A 7,677-nucleotide genomic window follows, 5' to 3' on the forward strand; every position below is an offset into this window, starting at 1 on the left:
TTTCCCCCCTCTCTCTCTCCCTTCCCCCCCCTCCCCCCTCTCTCTCCCTCCCCCCTCTCTCTCTCCCTCCCTTTCCCCTCTCTCTCCCTCCCTTTCCCCTCTCTCTCCCTCCCTCCCCCCTCTCTCGTCCCGCTCTCCCTCCATTCTCTCTCTCCCCCCCATCCCACCCTTCTCTCTCTCCCTCCCTTCCCCCCTCTCTCTCCCTCCCCCTCTCTCGTCCCGCTCTCCCTCCATTCTCTCTCTCCCCCCCATCCCACCCTTCTCTCTCTCCCTCCCCCCTCTCTCTCTCCCCTCTCTCTTTCCCTCCCCCTCTCTCTCCCTCCCCCTCTCTCCCTCCCTCCTCTCTCTCTCCCTCCCCCCTCTCTCTCCCTCCCCCCTCTCTCTCTCCCTCCCCCCTCTCTCTCTCCCTCCCCCCTCTCTCTCTCCCTCCCCCCTCTCTCTCTCCCTCCCCCCTCTCTCTCTCCCCTTTCATAAAGTATAAGGAAAACCCTATTGACATAAGATAAATACCAATAAACCCCCAAAAGAAATGAAAACCTAAATAGACCACCCTCCTGAAATTAATTTTTTTTTTTTGTTTATAAAAGGCCTGGCAGAATTTATTTTTGTGCATAGGACAGCATCGCCACCAGTGGGCACAGGGGCGGCTATCTATTCCCTATCTATTGGCCGAGGAGGAGGCGGCAGGACTCGAGGAGACGTGGGGGACTGAGGAGAAGGCGCCGCTGCAGGTAAGTGCACTGATCTCTCTGCATTGAAAGGGGGCGCGCTGGTCTCTCTGCATTGAAGGTGGCACGCTGGTCACTCTGCATTGAAGGTGGCACGCTGGTCACTCTGCATTGAAAGGGGACACGCTGGTCACTCTGCATTGAAAGGGGACACGCTGGTCACTCTGCATTGAAAGGGGGCACGCTAGTCTCTCTGCATTGAAAGGGGGCACGCTGGTCTCTCTGCATTGAAAGGGGGCACGCTGGTCTTTCTGCATTGAAAGGGGGCACGCTGGTTATTCTGCATTGAAAGGGGGCACGCTGGTTACTCTGCATTGAAAGGGGGTACGGCACACTGGTCTCTCTGCATTGAAAGGGGGCACGCTGGTCTCTCTGCATTGAAAGGGGGCACGCTGGTCTCTCTGCATTGAAAGGGGGCACGCTGGTCTCTCTGCATTGAAAGGGGGCACGCTGGTCACTCTGCATTGAAAGGGGGCACGCTGGTTATTCTGCATTGAAAGGGGGCACGCTGGTCATTCTGCATTGAAAGGGGGCACGCTGGACACTCTGCATTGAAGGGGGGCACGGCATGCTGGTCACTCTGCATTGAAGGGGGCACACTCTACCTTGATTACTGAAGGCCCCTTTCACACTTTTGTGACCTCAAAGTCACGCAATTTCTCCTGCATTCTGTACATGACATACTCCTGTCTCCTGCATTTTGTACATTACACTCTCCTGCACTATATACACAATACTGTACATTATATACTTCTCACCAAAGTCTTCATTGTCCTAACAGTTGCTGGTTGCTATGCAGTCTCTGACTATTTTAATGAAGTTCTTCTTTAAGGTAGGCTGAGCAATCAAAGCATATTTTATGAGTACTAGGAAGTCTGGGTTTTGTTTACCTTAAGCCCCTCCCACTGCTAAGCAATTGGCCACACCCACAATTTGCCGCGGCACGCTACGCACGCCGCAGGTTTAGGCTTCTCTTTCAGTGTCCCTCATTGCGAACTTCAAAAGTTGGGAGGTATGTGTTTGGGGTCGTTATCATGTTGGAATACTGCCCTGCAGCCCAGTCTCTGAAGGGAGGGGATCGTGCTTGTCTTTGTACTCCTCACCTGGTTGCTGCCACACACGCTTGACACCATCTGAACCAAATACGTTTATCTTGTTCTCATCAGACCACAAGACATGGTGCTGCACGTGCACTCAACTTTGGTTGACCATAGCGAGGCCTGTTCTGAGTGGAACCTGTCCTGTTAAACCGCTGTATGGTCTTGGCCACCGTACTGCAGCTCAATTTCAGGGTCTTGGCAATCTTCTTATAGCCTAGGCAATCTTTATGTAGAGCAACAATTCTTTTTTCAGATCCTCAGAGAGTTCTTTGCCATGAGGTGCCATGTTGAACTTCCAGTGACCAGTATGAGAGAGTGAGAGCAATAACACCAAATTTAACACACCTGCTCCCCATTCACACCTGAGACCTTGTAACACTAACGAGTCACATGACACCGGGGAGGGAAAATGGCTAATTGGGCCCAATTTGGACATTTCCACTTAGGGGTGTACTCACTTTTGTTGCCAACAGTTGAGACATTAATGGCTGTGTGTTGAGTTATTTTGAGGGGACAGCAAATTTACACTGTGAGGCCCCTTTCACACTTGTGTGACTTCAAAGTCGAATGATTTTACCGCAATTTTGACTGGGCTTATAATTAGGGATGCACCGATCCGATATTCGGATCAGAAATCGGCCCCGATCCGGACAAAATAGCTGGATCGGAGATCGTTAAAGTTCAGCCGTCCCACGGGCCGATCCGGTTTTTGCTGAGTAACGGCTCAGCCATCCCTTACTAGGTGCAGTACTAGTATGGGATGGGAGCCGCTACTTCCTGTATAGGTCCGGCTCACAGGCGAGTGATATCAGATGCACTCCGCCTGTGAATGGAGGAGCCACACACATGAAGCAGCGGCTTTGCAGCCACTTGCTTTGTGTGTAGCTCCGGATCGGTTCCGTATCGGTATCGGCTCCAAAAAAGCCGGATCGGTGCATCCCTACTTATAATGTCTCTTCCTCAAAACGCATCAAAATCATGCCAAAAGTAGTGCAGGGACTTCTTTGAAGTCGGCGCGACTTCAAGTCGCACGGATATGAATGGGTCTCATTGGAAATAATGGAGAACGACTTGTCCTGCGATTTTGCAGTCCCAAATTGCATGACAAGTCGCACAAAGTGTGAAAGGGACCTTGGGCCTCTTTCACACGGTCCGCCTCCGTAGGCGGATCCGTGTTGCTCAGCGGGGATCGATCCGCGATCCCCGCTGAGCCGGCGGATGACAGCTCCGTCTCCGCTTGCAGAGCGGAGAGGGAGGTGTCTCAGCCCCCGCTGCCCTCTATGGGGGATCAGATGAGAGCGGATTACTAGGGTTTCCATCCGTCCAGATTTCACGGACAGGATCGGATACGGATGGCAGCGGGTGTCAGTGGAGATGTCTCCGCTGACATCCGCTGCTCCATAGAGCTGCATGGAGGATCCGATCAGATCCGCCTAAAAAACTGACAGGCGGATCTGATCGGACCGCCCGTGTGAAAGAGCACTTATACAAGCTGTACACTCACTACTTTACATTGTAGCAAAGTGTCATTTCTTCAGTGCTGTCACATGAAAAGATAGAATAAAATATTTACAGAAATGTGAGGGGTGTACTTACTTTTGTGAGATACTGTGTGTGTGTGTATATATATATATATATATATATATACACACACAGTAAATAGGAGGATGAATGTATAGGAGGGAGGATGGGATATATATATATATATATATACAGTATATATATATATATATATATATATATATATATAGTATATAGGAGGGAGGATGAGATCTCTCTCTATACATATAAATATAGCTATAGTATATATGAGGGAGGATGGGATATATATACAGTATATAGTATATATGAGGGAGGATGGGATATTTTCTATAAAAAAATATAGTATATAGGAGAGAGGGTGAGATCTCTCTCTATATATAGTATATATAAGGGAGGATGGGATCTCTCTCTCTATATATATAGTATATAGGTGGGATGATGGGATCTACAGTATATATATATAGTATATAGGAGGGAGGATGGGATCTACAGTATATATATATATATATATAGTATATAGGAGGGAGGATGGGATCTACATATATAGTATATAGGAGGGAGGGTGGATCTCTCTCTCTATATATATATAGTATATAGGAGGGAGGATGGGATCTAAATATACTGTATAGTATATAGGAGGGAGGATGGGATCTTTTATATATATATATATATATATATATATATATATATATATAGGAGGGAGGATGTGAACTCTCTCTCTCTATATATATATAGTATATAGGTGGGAGAATGGAATCTCTCTCTCTCTCTCTATATATATATATATATATAGAATATAGGAGGGAGGACGGGATCAAAATATATAGTATATAGGAGGGAGGATGGGATTTTTTCTATATATATATAGTATATAGGTGGGAGGATGGGATCAATATATATATATATATGAGGGAGGGTGGTATATCTCTCTCTATATATATATATATCTAGGAGGGAGGATGGGATCTATATATATATAGGAGGGAGGATGGGATCTCTCTCTCTCTCTCTCTATATATATATATATAGGAGGGAGGATGGGATATATATAGGATATAGGAGGGAGGATGGGATCTCTCTATATATAGGAAGGAGGGTGGGATCTCTCTCTCTATATATATAGTATATAGGAGGGAGGATGGGATCTCTCTCTCTCTCTCTATATATATATATATATATATATATATATATATATATAGTATATAGGAGGGAGGATGGGATATATATATATATATATATATATATATATATATAGTATACAGGAGGGAGGATGGGATCTCTCTATATATATATATAGTATATAGGAGGGAGGATGGGATCTCTCTCTATATATATATATATATTTTATATAGGAGGGAGGATGGGATCTCTATATATATATATATACAGTATATAGGAGGCAGAATGGGATATATATATATATATATATATATAGGAGGGAGATTGGGACCTCTCTCTATATGTATATAAGGGAGGATAGGATCTCTCTCTCTATATATAGTATATAGGAGGGAGGATGGGATCTCTATATATATATATAGTATATAGGAGGGAGGATGGGATCTCTATATATATATATATATATATATAGTATATAGGAGGGAGGATTGGATCTATATATATATATATAGGAGGGAGGATGGGATCTCTATATATATATAGGAGGCAGAATGGGATATATATATATATATATATAGGAGGGAGGATGGGATCTCTATATATATATAGTATATAGGAGGGAGGATGGGATCTATATATATATATATATAGTATATAGGAGGGAGGATGGGATCTATATATATATATATATAGTATATAGGAGGCAGAATGGGATATATATATATATATATATATATATATATATATATATATATATATATATATAGGAGGGAGGGTGGGATATATATTGGAGGGAGGATGGGATCTATATATATATATATAGGAGGGAGGATGGGATACATATATATAGTATATAGGAGGGAGGATGGGATATATATATATAGTATATAGGAGGGAGGATGGGATATATATATATATATAGGAGGGAGGATGGGATCTATATATGTATATAGGAGGGAGGATGGGATCTATATATATATATATAGTATATAGGAGGGAGGATGGGAATCACACGTCGCACAGTCTGCCGTCCACTCTCCTCCTCCGCTGTGTAAAGGGAGGGGGCGTGCCTTCCTCCGCCCGCTATGTGCACGGGGAGGGGGCGTGTCCTCCTTAGCCCGCTGATGTGTATAAGGAAAGAGGGGGCGTGCCCTGCTCAGCTTTCTGGCTATGTACGAGGAGGGGGGGCGTGTCCTTTGGTCGCTGATGTGTATAGGGAAAGGGAGGGGGCGTGCCCTGCTCAGCTCTCTGTCTATGTACGAGGAGGGGGGGCGTGTCCCCCTCATCCCGCTGATGTGTATAGGGAAAGGGAGGGGGCGTGCCCTGCTCAGCTCTCTGTCTATGTACGAGGAGGGGGGCGTGTCCCCCTCATCCCGCTGATGTGTAATGTGTATGAGCGGAGGGAGGAGTAGGCGTGTCCTGTGCAGGGTGGGAGGCGTGTCCTCCGCGGGTCCCTGTCCACCAATGAGCGGCGGAGGGCCGAGCATGTGGGCAGCTTGTTTACAAGTAAGAGCTGTAGCGGCTGTAACCCGGCCGGCGGGAGGAGAGGGAGGAGGAGAGGCAGTAGCGGGAGGGGGCGCTCCGGACATGTAAGGCTGAGGATCTCGCAGACGGGAGCAGGCAAAGCGCACACCTCCATCCCCGGGGAGAGGAACCACACCGGAGACACAGAGAGCGGAGCGCGGCCGTGTGTGTGCAGGCTGCAGGTAAGAGGAGCGTGCATCCCGCCATCCGATCCATCTCTATACCGGGGGGACGTCACCCGCTCCGGTGGGTAGGGGGGCGGGGTGCACAGTGATCGGTGTGTGGGGGAGGGGGCGCCATGTGACACATATGATTGGGGGGGGGGGCGCCCCCTTGTTTATCCGCTGAGGGGGGCGTGGGCTCCCCCACACTCCATGACACAGGCATGTTCACCCCAGACCCCGCCCACCTCGGCACACACCCCCCTCCGACCAGCACAGCCACGCCCACATTCTGATCCGCTGGGAGCACGCCCACCGCCGAGCCCAGGGTCACGCCCACCTCCCCCTGCGCCGGCTCCTTCTCAGCTCCCTATTGGCTGCAACGGATTGGTGGCTCTGACCTCACACATGGAGGATCCCTTTAAATGTACACAGAGCTGTGTTCAGTCTATGACTGCTGATTGGCTTTCCCCTGACCCAACAGGCCTCTGAGCAATTTTTTTTTCCCCCCTCTATCTTTTGGCCCATTGGGCCTCTGATAAATTCCCACCCTTCACCTGCCGGCCTCCGATCGATTTTTTTTTCTTTATTTATTTATTTATTTATTTTTTTATGTTTTTTCCTCCCTGGACCCATCGGGCCTCCGATCGATTTTTATTTTATTTATTTATTTTTATTTATTTATTTTTTTTCTTTATTTAATGTTTTTTCCTCCCTGGACCCATCAGGCCTCCGATCGATTTTTTTTTTTTTTTTTTTTTCCCACCCTGGACCCATCGGGCCTCCGATCGATTTTTATTTTATTTATTTATTTTTTATTTATTTTTTTTTTATTTTTTTTTTTTTTTTATGTTTTTTCCTCCCTGGACCCATCAGGACTCCGATTGATTTTTATTTTTTTTTCATCCCTGGACCCATCGGGCCTCTGATCTATTTTTATTTTTATTTTTATTTTTTATTTATTTATTTATTTATTTATTTTTTTTTTTTTTTGTTTTTTCCTCCCTGGACCCATCGGGCCTCCAATCGATTTTTTTTTTTTCCCCACCCTGGACCCATCGGGCCTCCAATCGATTTTTTTTTTCCCCACCCTGGACCCATTGGGACTCCGATCGTGTTTTTTTTTTCTCTCTCTCCTTTGGCCCATCGGGCCTCTGATCAATTTTTTTTCCCCCCCCTGACCCAATGGGCCCCTGTCTTGTTTGTTTATTTTTTTTCCCCTCCCAACCCAAACGGGCCTGCGATGAATTTCCCCCCCCCCCCCCCAACCCAGCAGGCCTTTAATGGATTTTTATTTTTCTCCCCTGATCCAACAGACCTTTGATTAACCCCCCCCCCCCCAGCAGCACAGTGGCCCCCTGTCAAATTTTCTATTTTTTTTTCCCCTGGCCCAACGGGCCTGCAATCCCCCCCCCCCCAACCCAATTGGCCTCCAATTGATATATATTTTTTCTCACCTGGCCGAAAAGGCCTTTGGTCTATTTTTCCCCTATTCTCCCCCAG

The 7,677-nt window shown here is 46.7% G+C and overlaps 1 protein-coding gene across 1 annotated transcript in view; it reads left to right on the forward strand.

Annotated features, from left to right (window-relative positions):
- The first annotated feature begins 5,990 nt into the window (after window positions 1-5,990).
- ZNF395 (zinc finger protein 395) overlaps window positions 5,991-7,677 on the forward strand; it is a 59,509-nt gene continuing 57,822 nt past the window's right edge. Inside the window, exon 1 of the mRNA XM_082251473.1 lies at window positions 5,991-6,195. The gene's annotated coding sequence lies outside the window, so the exon portion shown is untranslated. The remainder of the gene's footprint in view (window positions 6,196-7,677) is intronic.

The sequence above is a fragment of the Pelophylax lessonae genome, assembly GCF_965119305.1.
Source record: "Pelophylax lessonae genome assembly, chromosome: 3".
Lineage (NCBI taxonomy): Eukaryota > Metazoa > Chordata > Amphibia > Anura > Ranidae > Pelophylax > Pelophylax lessonae.